This window comes from Rhinoraja longicauda, unplaced genomic scaffold (genome assembly GCF_053455715.1).
Source record: "Rhinoraja longicauda isolate Sanriku21f unplaced genomic scaffold, sRhiLon1.1 Scf000147, whole genome shotgun sequence".
NCBI classification, from domain to species: domain Eukaryota; kingdom Metazoa; phylum Chordata; class Chondrichthyes; order Rajiformes; family Arhynchobatidae; genus Rhinoraja; species Rhinoraja longicauda.
The window spans coordinates 215088-240034 of NW_027601365.1; the positions used below are offsets into that span (position 1 = coordinate 215088).

General features: G+C 49.7%; 1 pseudogene; it reads right to left on the reverse strand.

The window, feature by feature from the left end:
* LOC144590169 (protein FAM171A2 pseudogene) lies at positions 1 to 24176 on the reverse strand (annotated as a pseudogene).
* Positions 24177 to 24947: the final 771 nt, after the last annotated feature.

Consider the following 24947-nt stretch of genomic DNA (forward strand, 5'->3'; position numbering starts at 1 on the left):
GAACTGGGTTTAAACCCACATCTACCAATATGCAATATGTGCTGATACTCTATATCCAGTTATTCAATAGGAAATACTTGATCCATAAAAAGAAAGCAAATATGTCAGAACTATTTCCTGCAGCTGACTATTGCTAAATTGAGTTACAACACAGGGTCACACACAAGCTGAAGTGGGGAGGGAGCTCACTGCACAGAGCAGAGCACAGAGTGCTGGAGGAACGAGGATGTTGCCAGGGGTTGAGGGCCTGAGCTACAGGGGAGGCTGGGCAGGCTTGGACTTCCCATCTTGGAGCATAGGAGAATGATGAATGATGAGATCGTGTGGGGAATAGATAGTGTTGATACACAGGGTCTCTCACCCAGTAGGAGAATCAAGAACCAGAGGACATCAGTTTAAGGCGAGAAGAGAATGATTTGATAGGAACCTAAAGGGCAACCTTTTCCTGGTGGGTATAGGGAATGAGCTGCCAGAGGCATCTACCACTGCAACATTTAAAATATACTTGGACAGATACATGGACAGGAAAGGTTTAGAGAGATATGGGCCAAACGTGGGCAGGTTTGGGGCATCTTGTGTAGATGTGGCATCTTGGTGAGCTTGGCCAAGTTGGGCTGAAGGGCCTGCTTCCCAGTTGTTTGACGATGGCTTTACAACTCAACTGGGAAGTACAAAGCTGATCCCTCCTGGAAATAAAATCATGGGACTGAATCAAAAGCACAGTAGCAATATCTTCACAACACGGACTCCAGTGGTTTAGAAAGGCAACGAACTCATCACCCCTTTTAAACAACACTTTGGAACACGTGTTAAATGCTGACCTTGCTGGCAATGGCCAGATAGGAAGAAATAAATACTTGTTTGGAAAACCCAAATTAAATATTTCATTTTGTTTTCAACTACAAATCAGTCATCTTCAGAAGTATATAGTACTTGTAGATGTCAAACTGAAGGGATTCAAAAGAAGTAAAATTGTCTTTTACCATTCAGTTCAGTTGATTTAACAACTAATTCATACGTTGAAGCAAATAAAATCATTTATCCTGAAATGATAATACAATGGAGGAGCAAGTGTGTTACCTACCATGACTGTGGTACAGTGTGTCTAGTTGGCAGACCTGTGTGGACACCTGACCTGGTCACACCTACATTGGGACAGCAGGATGCAACTTGAATTTGGTTTCCCATGTAGGCGTAGACAACCCCGATACCAAGAGGTGGGGGAGCTGTGTGGGTCGAGGGCAGTGAGCACATCGCACAGCAGCAATGGTCTGGGACAAACCAGTCAAGAACCCTCATGATGGGATACTCTTCAAAACATTTACTCACTCCCTTGTTCATCCTTTGACTTGCTCCAACAAGCTGCATTCAGAAAATGGTAGATACTGTCCTAGTAATATTGTATCATCCCAAACTACACATGACACGGAATAACTCTAGTGGGTCAGGCAGCATCTCTGGAGAATATGGATAGGTGACTTTTTGGGCTGGGACCCATCACCTAAGATGCTGTCACCCTCTTCAGTTACTCCAGCACTTTATGTCCTTTTCTGTGAACCAGCATCTGCAGTTCCTTGCGTCTACATATGAAATGGGTCCGTCCTCAGTCTAAGGATCCTCCTCTCCATAGACCAATGTCATGATCTTCATGGATCTCACTATCATGTCTCCATAGACCAATGCCATGATCTTCATGGATCTCACCATCATGTCTCCATAGATCAATGCCATGATCTTCATGGATCTCAGCATCATGTCTCCATGGACCCCCACATATACCACGAGGACAATAAATAGGCGGCTGCCCATTTTCAAGGCACTGACCCAATCCCCCTCCCCTCCATCACTGTCCCACCCATATCTTCAGGACAAATGGATACACTTTTCTCACACATCCCACACCTTCCACACCGTGAACTGGCCACTCCACCTTACACCTAGGATCGCTGCAGCGTGTCCAGTCGTCATGTACATTAGCTGATCTACTCAAAAGATCTACAAATGCATCATTAGTACATCTCCTTCTCATCTTTCACCTCCAATGTTGATTAAGCAATCAATTCAGATGCAACTTATGTATTAAACGCTGTTGTGAACTAACTGTATACAGATTAGTTTTTCCTACCTGGTATATTGACCAGAGTCCAGGAAAAATCACATTGGCAATGGGGAAACATTTCTTTAGCTGTTTCTGCACATATTAAACATCACAAAATAAGTATAAAAATCTTTGACTTCCTAACTTTAGGCTCCCGATCACCACTCTCCACTTTACATCAGTGCAGTCAGTAAGAGTTGCTTTCCCTCCGTTTTTTTTGCACAACTTAGACATAAAGAAGGCACTTGGAGAGTCCTGGACCTGATCTGAATGGTCTGCTACTGGAGATGGTCTAGGGTCAAGTTAAAGAAAGCACGATACACAAAAAGGAAAAGAAAATCTACCTTCCAAAAAAGCCTCTATTCAAAAAAGTCCTGACATGTAAAATGACTGATCCTCAAGCATGAAAATGCTTCATTTGGTAGGGTTGTTCCAATTAAAATAACAAAAAGGACTGAACCTTTATATAGTCTTTTCATCTTCCTCAGGAAAAACAAATTCAGTGAGTTTATTGTGTGGGTTGGTACCACAATGACTTTTTTTTTAACAAAAACTCAGCTATAAGTTCTAAAGACAACATGAACGCTTGTTCGATCTGCCCTGACAGAAGGCCTACAGTTGCATCACTGAGATCCTTCCCTCCTTTTTAACCATTGTTTCAGCTTAGCGATATAGAGTTGCACAAATTCAGGGAGAATGGGTTTGCTGCTTCCTTGGTCTGGGGCCCTAATACAAGAGGCATGTTGGGTTTTGTTGCTTTAGACTTCATCGATTTCCGTTGTTTGTGCTCAGGTTTTCTCACGGGATGCTGATGCGTTTTCAAAAAACTTGTGAAGATTTGATTCAAGGTCTTGGAGAAGTCAAGTGCGCTGTTCACTTCAGGTTGAACACCATCAGTGGGCGTTCCTCTCTCTTCTGCCAAGGGCTCTTTTTGTTCTCCCCTTGGTCGTCGGCCCCTTCAGACTGGTCCTGCATCTCCTCCTCTGGGCTGGTGGTGGAATCCCGGCGGGTCTCGCTGCTGCTCCTCATGCTGTTGCCTCTGCTGTGCTCTCGATTAACAGTCTCCCTGTGTTCAGAGCTCTCCTCTAGTAGAGGAGTCAGCGAGTTGTCCTCTGGGGAGCACATCGCTGTTCTGCTTTCACTGCTGCTCTGCTCATTGTCCTCCACGTAGACCAGTTTGCTGTAGGCCGTGTTCCCGGGAGCGTGCCTCTCCCGCTCCTCCTTGGGCTTCCTCCCTAGCTTGGTCTCGTTCACGTCCACTCCAGAATCCAGGCTGGCGTCGTTGCTGCTGATCCTCTCCCCGGTCTGCAGGTCGATGTAGGAGTGCCGAACGTGAGCGTTGGATCTGCCATCCAACGACACAAACCAGGCCCTGGGGTGCTGAGGCTTCACCCCCAGCTCCAGGAACTTCTTCTCGGTCAACGCCTGCAGTTCCCCATTCATCTGTGCCATAGCTGACTCGTTCAGTAATACTGCCATTGGGCCACTCATGGAAGAGGAATGGGGGCCCCATGGTTTGTCTTCTCCACCGTCTGACTGAGGGGTCGCCTGTTGGCCTTGATGTTGATACTGCTGAGCTCCAGGCTGATGGGACAATGGCACTCCCATCTGCATCCCTTTCATCTCCAGCTGTTCCATCGCGCCGCTCCCTGACGGCTCCATGCAAGGATAATCGGAAGTCAATCCCACATAATGGGCGGGAATGACCAGAGTAGGCATGACATTCCTGTACATGTTGTCTTTCATGTGATCGATAGATCCGCAGAAGATGAGTTGACCGGGCTGGGACAGGGTTGTAGGCCTGGCCAGATGGTCAACAGATTGAGACATCATGTATTCCGAAGGCTTATCCATTTTGTGGCCGAGAGATTCGAAAGGTGGTGGCAGTGGAGAAGGTGAGGGTGGATCATTTGCACAAAGTTTACTTTCAGCCAAAATGCGCCGAGCCTGAATCTCTCTGCCCTTTTCATCTGTTGGCTGCTGTGAGACCATCGAGGTATAGCTGCGTCTGTAGTCATCCATTAGAGGCGGCTCCAGCTCTCCTGAAGCATCAATGGACCTGGCAACCTTCAACGGAAAGCTCTCCACCGTCCTGTGGTAGTCTTCCTTGGAATTCCCTCTGTGGGCCAAAGTGTCAGTGGATGCCTTGCTGAGGTGCCTCGTCTTTGGACCTGAATCCCTATACGGAATCTGTTTGAAGAACTCTTCCCGAGAGCTCTCAAACTCTCGAGATGTACTGAAGGCAGACTTGAGGATGGGCGTGTGAATGTCCATGTCCCCGTTGGAGGACACTGACTCCAGGTGGCTGGTACTGATCAAGTTGATGTGAGACATGGAGGTGGCCTGGTCCTTCTTGGAGTTGTCCAAAGTGGAAGCAATCTGCAATTTTCTGTGCTGTTGCCGCGGTTTTAGACATCTTCGCCTATTGAATTAAAAAACACTGTTAGTAGAATTACTACCTGCTTCAAGTCACCACATGTCCACATGAAAACTACCTGATCCAGGTGCCAGCTTTCAAATGTATTGCAGGTCGTTTCAAAGTCAATATTTGGCTTTAGAAGTGTTACATTATAAAGACAGTTCTAAATGAGTTAGAACTTTATACTCAGTCAAGAGTCTGCACTGGTTTTGCCAAAAACTGCCCCAGTGACCCTGGTGACAACTTTGCCAATCTTTTCAAGCTCAATACTTGGCTTGAGAAGTGTTATATTATAAAGTCTTACTAAATGAGTTTGAACTTTCAACCACATCTACATGGATTGGACAGGTTTTACATGGATTGGACAGGTTTGGAGGGACATGGACCAAATGCTGGCATGTGGGACTAGTGTAGCTGGTACATGTTGGCCGGTGTGGGCAAGTTGGGCTGAAGGGCCTGTTTCCACGCTGTATCACTCAGTGACTCTATGACTATCTCTGTGACAGCAACAACTTCACATTCCCATTTGCTAATCATTGGCTTCAGTTCCACCACCCAACCTGTCAGACGCATTGTGTAACAATAACACTCCAGCTCTGCTTCCCTCCAGTGTGTTTGTCATCTAAGCAGGCTCGTCCGCTAGGATTGACATTAGTTTTCCAGCTTCTTTGTCTATTCCTCACCCACTATTATCGTCCTGACCTGTGGCTCATTCCCCAGACAAGTTCATTAACCTCTCTCCAAAAAGCGCTAACAAACCCCCACAGCAATCTTGAACTTACTCCAGTTCAGGTGCAGGTAGACACAAAATGCTGGAACGTCACCCATTCCTTCTCCCCCGAGATGCTGCCTGACCCACTGAGTTACTCCAGCATTTTGTGTCTACCTCCGATTTTAACCAGCATCTGCAGTTTTTTTCCTACACAGTTCAGGTGCAACCAGCTCAGCTTGTCCAGGTCTCACCTTCCCCAGTGATTCTGCATGGCTGGGAATGTGGGAGAGGAGCATTTATCACTGTTCTTAAAGTCGTTTGTGTTGTGTTGGAGTTGGAGTTTGTACGTTCTCCACAGGGAAATGTACAGTCATCACCTGTGGTCAGGATTGAACCCGGGTATCAGGCCCAGTAAGGCAGCAACTGTGCTGCCTCTAGATTCATTTTGCAAGCAGTGAGGTCCGGTTATATCTTTACCAGCGGCGTATGATTACACCATTGGTTTATTTAATTTAGTTTAGAGATACAATGTAGGAACAGGCCTACCGAGTGGACGCCAATCACCTGATCACACTAGTTCTATGTTCTCCCACATTCGCATCCACTCCCTACACACTGGGGGCAATTCACAGGCCTATTAATCAACAAATCTGCACGTCTTTGGAATGTGGGAGGAAACCAGAGCACCCGGAGGAGATCCATGCAGTCATAGGGAGAACATGCAAACTCCACACAGACAGCGCCCCAGGTCAGGATCGAACCTGGGTCTCTGGTGCCGTGAGGCCTCTGTAACACAGCACATATCATTGGCATAAATCCAGTATCCATCTCATACTGTACACGCAGGTTCAATCCAGAGCACTGCCTTTTGGAGTTTGCATGTTCTGCCTGTCACCACATTTACACAGTGTCCTGGTGTCTTCCCTCGTCCCAAGGATGTGTGGGTCGGTAGGGTAATGGCCTCTGTTACTTGCCCCTTGAGTGGGAGGATGAGGGGAGTGCGTGGGCATGTTGCCAGAGGGATTAGGTTGCAGGGATGTCAGTGGAGGAATGCGATTGCTCTGAGATCTGGCATGCCCACACTGGGCTAAATGGCCTCCTCTGCCAAATGGAAATATGGATGGATGCAATATCTGGAGGTCTCTCGCTCCCGTAGTGTACGCACTCCTACTGTAGTGCTAATGATTCCATGAAACTGCCCGAGAGGAAACTCCTATCTGATATACCAGAAGAAAATATGATCAGCACAGTGATGCAGCGGGTGGTGCTGCTGCCTCCCAGCACCAGAGACTCGGGTTTGATCCTGACCTCGGGCTCTGGCTGTGTTGAGTTCCATGTTCTCCCTGTGACCATGTGGGCTTCCTCCGGGTGCTCCAGTTTCCTCCCACCTCCACCTTTCCCTGATCATCGTTGCTCTGTCTTTCATTCATTTGTTCTCTGAACCTTTGCATCTCTCTGTTCCCTTTCCCCAACTCTCAGATTGAAGAAGGGTCTCGACCCGCGTCACCTATTCTCTGGTGTCTATCTTTGGATAAACTTGGATTGTTTCCCCTGGAATGTTGGAGGATGAGGGGAGACTTGATAGAAGTGTATAACATTGTGAGAGGCATAGACAGGGTGGACAGTCAGGGCTTTGTTCCAGGGTGGAAATGTCCAACACGATAGGGCATTGCAACAAGGTGAGAGGGGAAAAGTTTAAAGGAGACTAGACCAAGTGGACCCGTTGGGCCCAAACCTCTCCTGCATTGGTGCAGCACCCTCTCCTGCACCCATCCACTCTCCCCCTCCCGCCCCCTCACCCCCCCCCTCCCCTCCTCCCCCTCCCCCCACTCCATCCCCCTCAACCCCCCCTTATCCTCCCTCCTCCCGCCTCCCTCCCATCCTCCCTCCCTCCCTCCCTCCCTCTCTAGGAGATAGATTTAAACTTTAAAATGTGAATAACTGTAAAAATATAACACCGATTTCAATGAAACTTCTTCCATTAACACCAAAGGGACGACGGAGAGTAAGGTGGGCCTAAAATTGTTACACTATCGTGTACCGTTTTGGCTGTAGTTCAGGAACAAACAAACAAACAAACGAGAGTTTTAGTATGTAGATGTTCGAATCCTGTTGTTCCGTTCTCCCACGCAGTGTGAGTACTGACCAGCAGAGGCAGTGTGAGCCGGAGGCTGAGAGAGGCTCCAAGCTCAGAACGCCATCTACTGGTGCTTCCATCTCTCACAATTCACTGGGCTTGCGACGTGCTTTTGTGAAACCCTCTGAATGAGTTGTACATGAAGCTAATGTAAGACCACTCAGTTAGCAATGCAGGAACTGGAGCACATTTCACTGTTCCCTGGTGTCACAGAAGATTTCTGATCGACTTCACACTGACAATTGCAATTGTACAATGTTGACACAAGAAACTGCAGATGTTGGTTTACAAAAAGACACAGAGTGCTGGAGTAACTCAGCGGGTCAGGCAGCATCTCTGGAGGACATTGGCAAGGTTTCGGGTTGAGACCTTTCTTAGAATCATAGAGTCATACAGCATGGATACAGGCTCTTTGGCCTAACTTTCTCACAACGACCAACATGTCCCATTTATACTAGTCCTACCTGCCTGTGTTTGGCCATCTATAAACCAAAATTCTCGTTTGTTCGTTTGTTTGTTCCTGAACTGCAGTCAAAACAGTACATGATCGTGTGACAATGTTAGGCCCACCTTACTCACCGTCGTCCCTTTGGTGCTAATGGAAGAAGTTTCATTGAAATCGGTGTCATATTTTTAAAGTAATTCACAATTTAAAGTTTAAATCTAACTCCTAGGGAGGGATGGGGGGAGGGGGAGGGAGGGAGGAGGGGGGAAGGAGGAGGGGGGATAAGGGGGGTTGGAGTGGTGGGGGAAGGGGGAGGGTAAGGGAGAGGAGGGGAAGGGGGGGTGTAGGGAGGGAGGAGGAAGGGGGATAAGGGGGGTTGAGGGGATGGAATGGGGGGGAATGGAAGGGGAAGAGGAGGGGGAGGGGGAGGGGGTGGAGGGAGGGGGGTTGGTGGGAGGGGGAGGTGAGAGGGGAGTGGAGGGGGGAGGGATGGGGTGAGTGGGCGAGGGGGGAGGGAGGGAGGGAGAGGGGGGCATGGGGGGAGAGGGGAGGCAGGGAGGGGAGGAGGGGGTGCTGCACCAATGCAGGAGAGGTTTGGGCCCAACGGGTCCACTTGGTCTAGTATCCCTCTAAACCTGCCCATCTATGTACTTGATAATAATTGGTTCGTAAATGCTGCAATAGTCCCTGCCTCAATTACCTGCTGTGGCAGTTCATTCCATACACCAGCATAATCAAGAACGAGTCGCAATCTGGCCACTCCCTCTCCTCACCTCTCCCATCAGGTAAGAGGGGAACAGGTGTGAAAACGCACACCTCCAGATTCATGGACAGTTTATTCCCGGCTGTAATCTGGCAATGGAACCATCCTACCACAACCAGAGAGCAGTCCGGAGCTGCTACCTACCTCATTGGAGACCCTAGGACTATCTTTGTTCGGACTTTACTGGACTATATCTTGCATTAAACGTTATTCCCTTGATCATGTGTGTGTGCACTGTGGATAGCTCGATTGTAATCATTTGTAGTCTTTCTGCTGACTGGTTAGCACTCAACAGAAGTTTTTCACTGTATCTTGGTGCACATGACAATAAACTAAACTCAAACACCAACCACCCTCTGTATGGGCATCACTGACGAGGGCAGCATTTATTGACCATTGCCTTGGTGGGAAGATGATCCCTGGACATCTCACAGTGCTGCTGAAGAGAGAATGCCAGGAAAGCCGTATACTTTGACAGTCTTCCTCACAGTCTGCAGTTCCAACAATTTTTGTGTTGTTAGCAAACTTAGGAACCATCTACATTTATGCCCAAGTGGTTTCTGCACATCACAAGCAGCAGAGGCCCAACACACAGATTCCTGCAGCACTCCAGTGTCGCATACCTCCTGCAGAATAACTCCCTTGCACCACCACCCTCTGTATTTATGAGTAAGCATTTCTGAATCCAAACAACAAAGTCCCCATGCATCCAAATCTTCTGGACCAGCCTCTCACAAGGGACTTTATTTACGTCAACAGCTTCTACTCTTCTACCTTCAATGATCATCTTTGTCATCTCGACAAAAAAACTCAATTAAGCTCCAAACTTCTATGCTGCTCTGCACTCCAGCATGGATTTGACATCCTGTCATGAATCATTGCACCAGTTGGCAACTTTCTACCGTCGGTGTGCAGCAATGACAGTAGTGCCTCACAGCACCACAGACCCGGGTTTAATCCTGACCTCGGGTGCGGTCTGTCTGGTGTTTGCACGTTCCTCCTGTGACCACGTGGCTTTCCTTCAGGTGCTCCGGTTTCCTCCCACATCCCAAAGGCGTATGGGGCTTGTAGGTTAATCACCTTTGTAAATTGCCTGCAGTGTGTAGGGACCGGATGAGAATGTGGGATAACACAGAACCAGTGCAGCCAGTATGGAATCAGTGGGCCGAACGGTCTGTTTTCATGCTGTATCTTTCAATCAATCGTTCTGATGCACGCTTGCCATTTGCACTCTGAACCGCTCCAAGACCATTCAGAATGGCCCCCACCTCAATTGTCAAAATGCCACCTATCCATGTCTCCACAGATGCTGCCTGACCCGCTGAGTTACTCCAGCACTCTGTGAAACGTCACCTATCCATGTTCTCCACAGAAGCTGCCTGACCCGCTGAGTTACTCCAGCACTCTGTGAAACGTCACCTATCCATGTTCTCCACAGATGCTGCCTGACCTGCTGAGTTTGTCCAGACACCGTATGCTTCTGTGTAAACCAGCATCTGCAGTTCCTTGTTTCTGTAAGTTTTTAAGGTGTTGCTCGCTTGACAGAAGCTCAGCTTGAAGGGAGTTCCCCCATCGGGTCATGGGCTGGCTCTGGGGATCTTGCTCGGAGAAGGCCCTCTATTTATACATCTACTCTTCCTCAGGGACCCGGCCACACGGGCTGTAGATGCACCAGTTCCCTCCTTCATGAGCTTGCGTGCCTCTACACCCACCTGAGCACAGGCACCAGTAGCAGAAACCAACCCCAAACTCCCACCACCCAACCGTGCCAACCACTCACCACCTACCTCACTCTACCCCCCCCCCCGCCATACCCTCTCCAGCATGGCTGCCCACTTCACTCTACCCCCCCCCCCCCGCCATACCCTCTCCAGCATGGCTGCCCACTTCACTCTACCCCCCCCCCCCCCGCCATACCCTCTCCAGCATGGCTGCCCACCTCACTCTACCCCCCCCCCGCCAACCACTCACCACCCACCTCACTCTACCCCCCCCCCGCCATACCCCCTCCAACATGGCTGCCCACTTCACTCTACCCCCCCCCGCCATACCCCCTCCAGCATGGCTGCCCATCTCACTCTCCCCCCCCCCCACCAACCACTCACCACCCACCTCACTCTACCCCCCCCCCCCGCCATACCCTCTCCAGCATGGCTGCCTACCTCACTCTACCCCCCCCACATACCCCCTCCAGCCTGGCTGCCCACTTCACTCTACCCCCCCCCCCCCACATACCCCCTCCAACCTGGCTGCCCACCTCACCACTGCTGCTGGGAAGGATAAAGATGTAAGAGAACTCGGGTCCAATTCCTGGTATTCTCTCTTCAACAGCACTGTGAGATTTCCAAGGGGTCAGCTTCCCACCAAGGCAATGGTCGATAAATGCTGGCCTCATCAGTGATGCCCATAACCCAGCAAAAACTCAAGGAGGTCCAGAAGTCATAGAGTCATTGTCATACAGTGTGGAAACAGGCCCTTCTACCAAACCTGCCCACACCGACCAACATGTCTAATCTACACTAGTCCCACCTGCCTGCATTTGGCCCATGTCCCTTTGAACCTGTCCTATCCATGTACCTGTCTAATTGTCTCTTAAGCGTTGCGACAGTCCCTGTCTCAACTACCTCCTTTGGCAGCTTATTCTACCCTTTATTTGAAAAGGTTACCCCCTCAGATTCCTATTAAATCTTTCCCCTTCACCTTAAACCTTTGTCCAAAGAGTTAAATTGTCATGGAGATAATCCTTAGCCCAACATGTCCCACTCTGCTGTATTACAGGGACCCAGTGATTGCTGAGAGACAGGTAATGTGGGGTGGGATGTGGGGGGGGGGACACAGATGAGGAATAGAAACATGACACCACTTGTAAAGAAAATTAATCAATTCACTCAATGGTGGGTTTACCTGCAGTAATAGAGAAGCAAGCACAGCAGCACAAGCACCAAGAGGGCCATGGCTCCAAGGATGGTGAGCAAGAAGATGGTGTGGTAGGTGGTCAGGTCTCCAAACCTTGACCTGTTGATTGCAGCTGTAAAGAAGTGACGAAAAACAGAGTTAGCAACTAAATCTTCTGAAGAAACTCAGTTTCTGACAGAAACAGATCCAGTCAGAGTGATACCGTGTGGAAACTTGCCACTTCGGCCAACATGTCCCATCTACACTAGTCCTGTCTGTGTTTGGCCCAGATCCCTCCAAACCTATCCTATCCATGTACCTGTCTAATTGTTTCTTAAAGATTGTGACAGTCCCTGTCCTCAGCTACCTTCTCTGGCAGCTTGTTCCATGCACCCACCACCCTTTGTGTGAAAAAGTTACCCCTCAGATTCCTATTAAATCTTTAACATTTTTAAAAGTTGTCTGTAGAAAATATTCCTCGTGCCCAGCTTCGTATCATCTGCTGGCAGATGAACAATGGAGATGTTAAATAATAATGACAGTCCGTCCAGGCCAACAAACCTATTTCCCCACCCACTACAGCACGTCCTCCATCCCCCTCCCTCCAGTCATAACCTCCTCTCAACCTCCACCTGCTCCAGAGGCATTTGGTGACAGCTTGTTCTGTACTCTGAAGACCGACAATGTGTTTACGTCCCCACCTCACCCTTGGTCATTAACACTTTAACTCATCAACCGTAAGCAGTTGCTTGGAAGTATGTTCAGTCAGGGAGGTGAGGTGGGAAAGGAATGTGATGTACAAGGAAGGAGATGGGTGGAGGCCCGAAACAGCCTGGGCCTTGCCTGCAACAGGCACCGCTTCCAAGAACTGCAGCGTGGGCTTTCAAAATGGCGCCAAATGCAGCAAAATGGCACCAAAACATGGCGCATCTTCCATGCGGACTCAGTAAACCATTTGCTAATCGGGGGTACAGCAACTATCTACTGGACTGTTTGTAAGATAAAAAATTGTGTTAGCACTTCATACATGTGACAATAAAAGCACCATTGAACCATTGGGATTGGGGAGAGGGAAGATGATACAATAAGATCTTTTGCAGACAGTGTTATTAAGAAAGCACAATTTGTTGCATTTACTACTGCACTGTGGAACATAAACTACAAGGTTCTGTACGAACCCACCAGGATATTAGTTAAATGAAGAAATACTACTCCACATCATTTTGTTCCCAGTAAGTGTTTCACACAAAGTTCAAACATCAACACTGGAACTTTTCTATTTCAATCCCCTGAGATGACACAATAAACAGCAGAGAGGTGTGGTGAATGTATACGGTGGAGAGTAGACCTGGTCCTGGGATCTGCCAGGATTTTCCAAAGGGGGAACGTCCCGTTGAAACATTTCCACTGCGCGTATCTGACCCAGGAACAACTCCCAGAGCCAGATTCACACCTGGTCCGGGACCTGATCTACCTGTCCCAGGGGGCTGCTCAGTCAGTCGCCTTCCTCTCCCTCGACCAGGAGAAGGCGTTCGACAGGGTGGAGCACGACTACCTTCTTGGGCACTGCTGCAGAGTGCCTGGTCAAGATCAATGGCTCTTTGTTGGCTCCCATTCACTTTGGGAGGGGGGTTCGTCAGGGATGCCCCATGTCCGGCCAGCTTTGTTCCCTCTGCGTGGAGCCATTCCTGTGCCTCCTACGGAGGCGGCTGGCAGGTTTGGCTTTGCCGGGGCCGGGGGTGGAGGTGGTTCTCTCGGCCTACGCCGACGATGTGCTACTAATGTTCACCGACCCTGTTGACCTGCGGAGGATGCGTGAGTGCCAGCGGGTGTTCTCAGCCGCATCCTCCGCCAGGATCAACTGGGGGAAGTGTGCTGGTCTCTTGGTGGGTAAGTGGCAGGTGGACTCCCTGCCCGAGGAGATGGCAGTGTTTGCGTGGAGCACCACGCACCTCCTCTATCTGGGGATCTACCTGAGTCCCACTGAGGGGGCTTGGCCGGCGAATTGGCAGGAGCTGGAGGCGAAGGTGGTCGCCCGTGTGGGGCGCTGGTCAGGCCTCCTTGGTGTGTTATCATATCGGGGTAGGGCTGTGGTCATAAACCAGCTGGTGGCCTCTCTGCTGTGGTACCGGCTGGCCACTCTGGTCCCGTCCTCTCGTTTCATCGCCATGATACAGAGGAGGTTAGTTAACTTCTTCTGGGGTGAGAGGAACCACTGGGTCTCTGCTGGGGTTCTGAGTCTCCCGTTGGAGGAGGGCGGTCAGGCGCTGGTCTGCGTCCGCACTCAGGTGGCAGCCCTCCGACTCAGGACCTTGCAGAGGTACGTGTACTCCGATTGCCCTCCCAGATGGCACTCGCTGGCCACGTACCTTTTTCTGCCGGGGGTGCTGCCTCCAGGAGGGATCACGGCTTCCGGTAGCGGGCATGAGTCAGCGCGCTAGGCGGGAGTTGCCCGGTTTTTACCGTGATCTCCTGAGAGCCAGGAATTTGGTCACCTTCAGCCAGGGCGCTGCCCCTCGGGGGGAGGGGCGTGCTGTGGTTGTGAGGGGGGCCGGTCCTCACCCTGTCACGGTGGGTGTCGAGGAGAGGCGTGTGCGTGGAGCGATTCCGATTGGGCTTACCCCCGCTCCGTCGGAATTGCTCATCGGGCCCACGGCCCGGGTCCCTTCCCGAGAGCCGACCCTACACAATATGAGCCGCCTTTCCCAGATGCCCAGCGTGCCGTTCCGTGACGCGGAGAGGCGCGTCTTGTACAGGCTGCTCCTGCACACTCTCCACTTCCCCGCTCTCGTCTTCCGTCCGGACACACCCTGGCGGTCAGTGTTACCACCTGATGGCGGGAGCGGTCCCCAGTGGAGGTCTCTCTATAAGGGGGTCGTCCCGCTTTACATCGGGGACCTGGGGTGGAGAGTGTTGCATAAGGCTGTGGCCTGTAACAGGTACTTGAGCCGGTTCACGGTCTCGTCTGCCGCCTGTCGCTTCTGCGGTGAGGAGGAGACCGTGTACCATTTGTATACAGAGTGCGTGAGGTTACAGCCCCTGTTCCAGTATCTGAAGGGGCTGCTCCTCAAGTTCTGGCTCAATTTTAGCCCTACGCTTTTAATTTTTGGGCACCCGGTACAGAGGGGGGAGGGTCAGGAGGGAGGAGGGGGTCTCCCTGTCGGTCTGCTCCTGGGCCTGGCCAAGATGGCCATCCGCAGGTCCAGGCAGCGGGTAGTCGACGGCCTCACAGAGGTCGGCTACCTACCCCTGTTCCGGGCTTACGTCCGTGCCCGCGTGTCCCTGGAGAGGGAACACGCACACGCAGTGTCCACGGGCACTCTGGAGGCCTTCCGTGAACGCTGGTCGCCGCGGGAGGCTGAATGTATTGTTGACAAAGATGGCGGGGTTTTAATTTGATATTTGTTGTTTTTGTAGACTGCCGATACAGGCGGCTTTAGATCTGATCACATTACCACTTTGTATGTTGGTTTTGTTTTTGGAATAATGTATTTGTAATTTTTTTTAAAAGAGCCAGATTCACAGATGATCCTGATCAGTATATGCCACCAGGGGGCGACGCACGATGGATGCCTCGCCCACAGTCTGTCTGCCCTTTTCAAACTTAAAACATTTTTTTTTGGCAAGTTTTAATAGTCTGTGTTAATGTTCTCTGGTTTGTTTTATGTGAGGGGGGGGGGGTGGGCTGGGGGGGGGGGGGGGGGGGGGGTGGGCGGGGAGGTTGGGGGAAACTTTTTTTCAATCTCTTACCTTGCCGGAGATGCGATTGTTTTAAGGATCGTATCTCCGGTCGCTCTGCGACCTAACATCATGGAGCTGGCGGCCTTGCCCGGAACTGACTTTGAGCCCACCGCGGGGCCGTGGACTTAACATCTGAGCGTGTGATCCCTTGCCTGAGATTGACGCTCCAACCGTGGCCTGTGGACTTTAACATCGCGGAGCTCACAGTCTTGGGTTGAGACCGAGAGTCTGGAGCTCCAAAAGCCGCACGACGTTCGACTGGCCCCGACCCGGGGTAGATCGCCGGCCGGTGCGGGGGAGCTGAGATTCCCCCCAATGCAGGAGTATGCAGTTTTGGTCTCCAAATTTGAGGAAGGATATTCTTGCTATTGAGGGCGTGCAGCGTAGGTTTACTAGGTTAATTCCCGGAATGGCAGGACTGTCGTATGTTGAAAGACTGGAGCGACTAGGCTTGTATACACTGGAATTTAGAAGGATGAGAGGAGATCTTATCGAAACTTATAAGATTATTAAGGGGTTGGACATGTTAGAGGCAGGAAACATGTTCCCAATGTTGGGGGAGTCCAGAACAAGGGGCCACAGTTTAGGAATAAGGGGTAGGCCATTTTGAATGGAGATGAGGAAATACTTTTTCAGTCAGAGAGTTGTGAATCTGTGGAATTCTCTGCCTCAGAAGGCAGTGGAGGCCAAGTCTCTGAATGCATTCAAGAGAGAGCTGGATAGAGCTTTTAAGGATAGCGGAGTCAGGGGGTATGGGGAGAAGGAAGGAACGGGGTACTGATTGAGAATGATCAGCCATGATCACATTGAATGGTGGTGCTGACTCGAAGGGCCGAATGGCCTACTTCTGCACCTATTGTCTATTGTCTATTGTCAACAGAAGGTTAGAGGCCCCGACCGCGGGAGGACAAAGAAGGGAGAGGTTGAACGTTTTGTCCCCTTCCATCACAGTGAGGAATGTGGAGGAGACACTGTGGTGGATGTTCATGTTGAAATGTATTTTGTGTGTCCTGTTAGTCAAGCATGATTTCCCCTTCGTAAATCTGTGCTGACTCGGAACGATCCTGTTACTGCTATCCAAATGTTCTGCAATTTCTTCTTTTATAATTGACTCCAGCATCTTCCCCACTACTGATGGCAGACTAACTGGCCTATAATTTCCAGTTTTCTCTCCCTCCTTTCTTAAAAAGTGGAATAACATGGAAAATTGACAGGGGAGAGCCGGATGTGGTATACCTGGACTTTCAGAAAGCCTTTGATAAGGTCCCGCCTAGATTAGTGGCAAAATTACACATGGTTTTGGGGGTAGGGTACTGACATGGATAGAAAATTGGTTGGCAGACAGGAAACAAAGAGTAGGGATAAATGGGTCCCTTTCAGAATGGCAGGCAGTGACTAGTGGGGTACCGCAAGGCTCGGTGCTGGGACCGCAGCTATCTACAATATACATTAATGACTAGATGAAGGATTAAAAGTAACATTAGCAAATTTGCAGATGACACAAAGCTGGGTGGCAGTGTGAACTGTGAGGAGGATGCTATGAGAATGCAGGGTGACTTGGACAGGTTGTGTAAGTGGGCAGATGCATGGCAGATGCAGTTTAATGTGGATAAATGTGAGGTTATCCACTTTGGTGGTAAGAACAGGAAGGCAGACTATTATCTGAATGGTGTCAAATTAGGAAAAGAGGAAGTACAATGAGATCTGGGTGTCCTAGTGCATCAGTCACTGAAAGTAAGCATGCAGATACAGCAGGCAGTGACGAAAGCTAATGGAATGTTGGCCTTCATAACAAGAGGAGTTGAGTATAGGAGCAAAGAGGTCCTTCTGCAGTTGTACAGGGCCCTAGTGAGACTGAAGTATTGTGGGCTGTTTTGGTCTCCAAATTTGAGGAAGGACATTCTTACTATTGAGGGAGTGCAGCGTAGGTTCACAAGGTTAATTCCAGGAATGGCGGGACTATCGTATGTTGAAAGACTGGAGCGACTGGGCTTGTATACGCTGAACGATGAGAGGGGATCTTATTGAAGGGATTGGACACGCTAGAGGCAGGAAACATGTTAGACAATAGACAATAGGTGCAGGAGTAGGCCATTCGGCCCTTCGAACCAGCACCACCATTCAATATGATCATGGCTGATCATTCTCAATCAGTACCCCATTCCTGTCTTTTCCCCATACCCCCTGACTCCACTATCCTTAAGAGCTCTATCTAGCTCTCTCTTGAATGCATTCAGAGAATTGGCCTCCACTGCCTTCTGAGGCAGAGAATTCCACAGATTTACAACTCTGACTGAATTTTCTTTTCCTCATCTCCGTTCTAAATGGCCTACCCCTTATTCTTAAACTGTGGCCCCTTGTTCTGGACTCCCCCAACATTGGGAACATGTTTCCTGCCTCTAATGTGTCCAACCCCTTAATAATCTTATATGTTTCGATAAGATCATTCGATAAGTTCCCGATGTTGGAGGAGTCCTGAACCAGGGGCCAAGGTTTAAGAATAAGGGGTAGGCCATTTAAAAAGGAGATGAGGAAAAGAGAGAGTTAGATAGAGCTCTTAATGATAGCGGAGTCAAGGGATATTGGGAGAATGCAAGAACGGGGTACTGATTGTGGATGATCAGCCATTATCATGGCGGTGCTGGCTCAATGGGCCGAATGGCCTACTCCTGCACCTATTGTCTACTGTCTATTGTGAATGATAGCTTGCTTGGAGCTGGATCATTTCATGCTTTTGTGCACAGTGCTAATTAATTTCAATGAAAAATACAATGCAATGGAGACTTTGACCTTGTAGTGAGGAGAAGTCCAAACAAATGGTTGGCTCCAAGGTGCAACACCTCAGCAGTATGTTACTTAAAGCAGACGTCCCAGGGCATGGACCTCACTGGAGTCTGGGAACCTGTGGAATTCATTGCCACAGACGGCTGTGGAGGTCAAGACACTGGGCACTTGTAAAGCAGAGATTGACTTATGAATTATGAAGCTGAGGCCTGTGTAGGGAGGAACTGCAGACGCTGGTTTAAACCAAAGATAGACACAAAATGCTGGAGTAACTCAGTGGGTCAAGCTGCATCACTGGAGAGAAGGAATGGGTGATGTTTCAGATTGAGACCGTTCATTCTTGCAAACTGGGTTGAGTTTTTTGTGGAGTCAGAGTTTTGCCCATATCCCTCTAAACCTTTCCTACCCATCCACCCTTCCAAATGACATTCAAATGCTGTTACAGCTGCCTCAACTATTCATCTGGCAGCTGATTGCACATATCCACCATCCTCTGTGCGAAAGAGTATTAAATCTTTCCCCTCTCGCCCTAAACCCATGTCTGCTGGTTCCCCTACTTTGGATAAAAGACTCTGCATTCACCCCATCTATGGCCTCACGGGAGGTGATGAAAGTGATTGGGGGTAGAGCACGTGGAAGTTGTCTGAATGAACTATAATCTCTTTCAATCTCTTACCTTGCCTGGAGATGCGATTGTTTTCCGGATCGTATCTCCGGTCGCTCTGCGGCCTAACATCAAGGAGCTGGCGGCCTTGCTCGGGACTGACTTTGAGCCTCACTGCAAGGCTGTGGACTTACCATCGGAGCCGATCCCTTGCCTGGGATCGACGCTCCAACCGTGGCCTGCGGACCACCATCGAGGAGCTCGCCGTCTCGGGTAGAGACCGATGTCGGGAGCTCCAAACGACGCAGAAGGTTTCGACTAGCCCTAACCCTGGTACGAGCGCCCGACGCGGGGGAAGCTGAGACCCCCCCCCGATGCAGGAGCTTGATCGCCCCGATGAGGAGGGCCCGACTGCCGGCTACGGGAGTCAAGATCGTCCCGTCAACGGAAGGTTCGAGGCCCCCACCTGCACGAGAACAAAGAAGGTACGAGATTGAACTTTTGTTTTCGCCTTCCATCACAGTGAGGAATGTGGAGGAATCACTGTGGTGGATGTTCATGTTAAAATGCATTTTGTGTGTTCTGTTGCTTTTTATTGGTATGACTGAATGGCAAATCAAATTCCTCGTATGTCGCCAAACATACTTGGCTAGTAAAGTATGATTACGATTATGATTGTTATTATGATGGTTAAGATGAAGATGCAGAGGATGCATGTTTGGTCTCCTCTGTGTAAAGCAGTGGTGAATGCAGAGGGTGATGGTGGAAGGGCGTTGTTCTGGCTGGACGGCTGTGAACAGTGGTGTTCCGCAGGGATGGGTGGTGGGATCTGTTGTTTGTGATGTGTAAATGAGTTGGACGACAATGTCGATCGGTGGGTTGGTAAGTTTTCAGACGACACAAGAAGTGGGGAGTTACAGACGATGAAGTCGGATGTCAAAGGACACAACAGGATTAGACATTGAGGATGGAAGAGCCTATTGCTGTGCTGTACAGCAACAGTGTGGCAAAGTGCCGGAGTAACTCAGCGGGTCAGGCAGCATCCGTGGAAAAAAGGTATAGGTGACGTTTTAGGTCGAGTCCCTTCTTTGGGACTGAGTTGGCGGAGAAGGAAACCAGAAATATGGAGATGTACAGTTCTCTGTTCCCCTGTAACTACCTGGCTCCCAGCCCCACACAACCACCAAGGTGGTGAAACCTACCTGAACCCTTTACTGACACTCACCCACCCCATTTGCTAATCTCATGACAAAACCATTGACTCGTCTCTGAATACGGCCCTTTCACTTACCCACGAAACTCAGCCAACACCAGCCCAGCTCCTCAGTTTATTAATGACAGGCGAGAGGGTTGGCGGGACTCTCCCAGCTGCCAAGCACACGTAGCAGCATGCTGCTGTGCACTCCAAGAACCCCCCACCATACTGCTAATCGCAGCCCCCTAACCCCTCACCAGTCCCCCACGTAGCCCTCCCCCAACCCTCCTGCTGACGTGACTACCCAACACACGCTCTGACCACCTTTCCCATCCCGCCAGCCCACCCTCAGGTCCATGACACATGCCATCGTGATCTCGGGAAATATCACCATTCTTTCACCATTACCACGTCCAACTTCTGGAACTCACTGCCTGACAGCACCGTGAAAGTACCTTCACCAGAAGGTCTTCCTCAGTTCAAGATCATAACTTCTTCTCAAGGATCACTGCCTTAGAGTCATAGAATCATCCCCACACAGTGTATGACTTTGGCCCAACCCCCTCACACGGACCAACACGCCCCATCTACACTGGTTCCACCTGCCTGCGTTTGGCCCATGTCCCTCCAAACCTGTCCTATCCGCGTACCTGTCTAATGAATCTTAAACATTGCGATAGTCCCTGCAAAGGGCAATTCTCAAGATTTGCAAGATTGCAACTGTTGAGAAACCTAAACAGAATGGTGAACAATGAGTGCTCCACTTGGGCGGTTTACAATCCAGTAGCATGAACGTTGATTTCTCTCATTTAAATAGCCCCTGCCTTCCTTCTCCCCATCCCCCCTCCCCTCCCCCACCCTAATCATCCAATGTTCCACTGTTCTCATCCTTGTATCCCTTTGTCACCTCTTCCCCAGCCAACAATGGGCCATTGTGGGCTCCACCCTTCCTTGGTCATCTGTTGCCGGCCTTACTTTGTTCTGGCCTTTTCTAACCTCTAGTTTCCACCCCCTGACCTTCACACTGAAGAAGGGTCCTGAAAAATAAATGTCACCCATCCTTTTTCTCCAGAGATGTTGCCAGACCTGCTGAGTTACTCCAGCACTTTGTGTTTATCTTCACTGTGAACAATGAGCCCTTCTTGATGCAAGGGTGCTTGGTACATCTCAATCACCCTCTGTAGATAAGGAAGCCTGTTCTTCAGCAGTGTGCTCTGTGTGAAAGTGTTAGTTCAATGTCCAGTGTCTTTTGCCTACTAGTTATGTTCACTTTAGTCTTTTAGTTGTAACTAGACCAAGTAAACCTGTTGGGCCTAAACTACTCCTGCATTGGTGCAGCACCCTCTCCTCCCCCACTCCCCCCTGCCTCCCTCCCCTCCTCCCCCTCCATCCCCCCTCCCCCCCTCTTCTCCCCCACTCCCTCTCCCCCCCAGGGTTGCCTGCATTGGTGCAGCACCCTCTCCTCACCACCCCTCTCCCCCCTACCCTCCCTCCCCACTCCCTCCCCTCCTCCCCTCTCCCCCCTTCCCACCTCTCTCCCCTCCTCCCACCCTTCCTTCCCCAACCCCCCACCTGCTCTGATGCTGTTTAACCGTTGTGCCTTAATTAAAAGTTTTAAACACTTTCTCTGGACTTGGCAAATCATTGAGAATTCAGTGATCTGACAGTTCCTTCACAATGACATTCTGTCATTCTGCCAGAACCCCACTTCAAGTTGCTACGAGCAACTGGGCTTTATTATGGTAAAATTGGCAAATACTTATTTCAGAACAAACAGTGCAATGCTGCAGGAAAGAAACCTGCTGATGTTGGTTTAAATTGAAGGTAGACACAAAATGCTGGAGTAACTCAGAGGGTCAGGCAGCTTCTCGGGAGAGAAGGAATGGGTGAAGTTTCGGGTCAAGACCCTACTTCAGACTAATGTCAGGGGAGTGGGTGGGACAAAGATAGAATGTAGTCGGAGACAGTAAGACTGGTGGGAGAACTGGGAAGGGGGAGGGGATGGGGAGGGCAAGCAAGGGCTATCGGAAGTTAGAGAAATCAATGTTTATACCACTGGGGTGTAAACTAGCCAAGCAAAATATGAGATGCATTTCCTCCAATTTGCGCTGGGCCTCACTCTGACAATGGAGGAGGCCCAGGACAAAAAGGTCAGATTGGGAATGGGAGGGGGAGTTGAAGTGCTGAGCCAGTGGGAGATCAAGTAGGAATGTGAATCAATGTATATGAAGAATCAGTGCAATGCTGTTGAACAGATGAAGCGGTCCCTTTAACTCGGGGCTTCAGCCATGTCTGGGTGGGTTGGCCCTCTGCCTCAGAATCAGCCGCTCAAACATTGTTGCAGATACTTCAGCCCAGACTTCAGGCTGACGTCTCACCAGTACTGACAGTGTGCTGCACTGCCAGAGGTCCTACCCCTCAGACCCAATGTTAAACCACCTTAGACCCTGGGGCATTATATGAAAGAACTGAGTTCCCCGCTACCCTGAGCTTAACCAACAATAATCATTACCTCATTGCTGCTTGTCGAAACGTATAAGATTATTAAGGGGTTGGACATGTTAGAGGCAGGAAACATGTTCCCAATGTTGGGGGAGTCCAGAACAAGGGGCCACAGTTTAAGAATAAGGGGTAGGCCATTTAGAACGGAGATGAGGAAAAACCTTTTCAGCCAGAGAGTTGTGAATCTGTGGAATTCTCTGCCTCAGAAGGCAGTGGAGGCCAATTCTCTGAATGCATTCAAGAGAGAGCTAGATAGAGCTCTTAAGGATAGCGGAGTCAGGGGGTATGGGGAGAAGGCAGGAACGGGGTACTGATTGAGAATGATCAGCCATGATCACATTGAATGGCGGTGCTGGCTCGAAGGGCCGAATGGCCTACTCCTGCACCTATTGTCTATTGTCTATTGTAGGACCTTGCTGAGCATTATGCGGCCATTTATTAAAAATTATACCAAGGACTACACTTTAAAAAGTACATGATTAGCTGCAACTGATTTGGGATGCATTGGCCCTCAGGATGCTAGGTAAGTAAGAAGTTCTTGAATGGTATCATCGGTAGTTAGGGTGGTTAAAAAGGCTTTCGGCATACTGGCCTTCATCAGTCAGCGTATGGAGTATAGAAGTTGCAAAGTCGTGTTACAGATATATAAGGCGTTGGTGAGGCCACATTTAGAGTATTATGCCCAGTTTTAGTCACCATTTTATAAGAAAGATGTTGTCGAGCTGAAAAGGGTGCTGAGAAGATTTAGGTGGATATTGTCAGGACTCGAGGGTCTGAGCTGTAGGGAGAGGTTGAGCAGGCTGGGACTTTATTCCTTGGAGCGCAGGAGGATGACAGATGATCTTAAAGAGTCTTTTGCTCATCGGGATCCAGGGGATATAGGTTTCACGTGAGGGGGGAAAGATTTAATAGAAGCCTTTTTTTTCAACACAGGGTGGTGGGTATATGGAACGAGCTGCCAGAGGAGGTAGTTGAGGTAGGTACTATCATAACCTATAAAAGACATTTGGACAGGTACATGGATAGGACAGGTGCATTTAGAGAGTTATGGGCCAAGTGCGGGCAGGTGTAGATGGAGCATATTGGTCAGTGTGGACAAGTTGGGCCGAAGGGCCTGTTTCCACAATGTATGACTCTATTAGTACAAGTTCCATTTGCTATTAAGTCCAAACATTGATACTTGTTATGTTAGAATATCCTTCTTATTTTGGTTAGGCCCTTCATCCAAATTGAAGGCTGTCCAGGGAGAGAGGGCAGCCTTCGTCTGTCCAGGGAGAGAGGGCTGTTACAACGTCTCCATAGATGCAGGAGGTCCAGTGGTTCATTTTTTCGACACCTGACAAAACTTGGCAATGCTGCTGTGGGTAAACCACAGGACCATACATTACAGTGCACCAGAACGCCACATCACCATCAGATTCAATCGCAAGAACTGCTCAGAAACAAATGTCTGGGTTCAGATCAGCTCACTAGAGTTGCCAACTGTCCCGTATTAGCCGGGACATCCAGTAATTTGGGCTAAATTAGTTTGTCCCGTATGGGACCGCCCTTGTCCCGTATTAGTAGGGTTGCCAACTTCCTCACTCCCAAATACGGGACAAAGGGTGACGTCACCGTCCCGCGCCCCACGTGACCTCACCAGCCAGCGGCTCTCGCTCCACCAATGGCGGCCTCCCGGCCCGGAAGTTGACAACCCCATGGCTCACGGATACTAGTGGTTCCCTGATTACTGAGGGTAAATTTGGACAAGGCTAGCTCACTTACCTTGGCTGAGGGGAAGCAGAGCTGCTGCCCAGTAACCCAGCTGTGGGGCGCGATACACCCAGGTGAACTGGCTCCCATCCTTCATGATCATCCCGGTCCCACTCCTCACCCAAAGCCCTGCAAAACAGATGAACAAGGAGCTGTCATTCTCACTGTACTCGACAACGGGCTGCATTGTGTGATCAGAGAATCAAAATAGTCAGAGAGTGATACAGTGACGAAACAGGACGGGCTCAACTTGCCCACACCGGCCAGCATGTCCCAGATACAATAGTCCCACCTGCCCGCATTTGGCCCACATCCCTCCAAACCTGTCCTATCCATGTACCTGTCTAACTGTTTCTTGAAGGTTGGGATAGTCCCTGCCTCAACTACCTCCTCTGGCAGCTCGTTCCATACACCCAACACCCTTTGTGTGAAAAGGTTACCCCCTCAGATTCCTATTAAATCTTTTCCCCTTCATCTTAAACCTATCTGTTGCTCATTCCACCCTCATGTCTCCACATTCTACCCCCACCCTGCCTTTCCCTTACACAGCTCTCCATGTAAGGTGCCGTCTGAGAGAGATGCTGTGTTGACTTTGGTCTGCAGGTTAAAACTGCACGTTTAGAAAGAGAGACTGAAATTGAAGCAAATGCACTGGTATATCTGCCATAGGTAGATGAATAAGGGCAAGTTTAAAGAGGATTATTCCTCACATTGGTTTATGCATGATCCACTGCATACCAAGTTGGGCAGTTATGTCCTGCTGGACCAAGAACATGCAAAGCTTACCCAAGTTTCCTTTTGGTCAGATTGTTGTGCTTTTGATGTCGACAGAGTTTATAAACCTGGACTGGCAATTCTCACATACAGCCATTCCAGTTCAAGAAATTCACCTTACAGAAT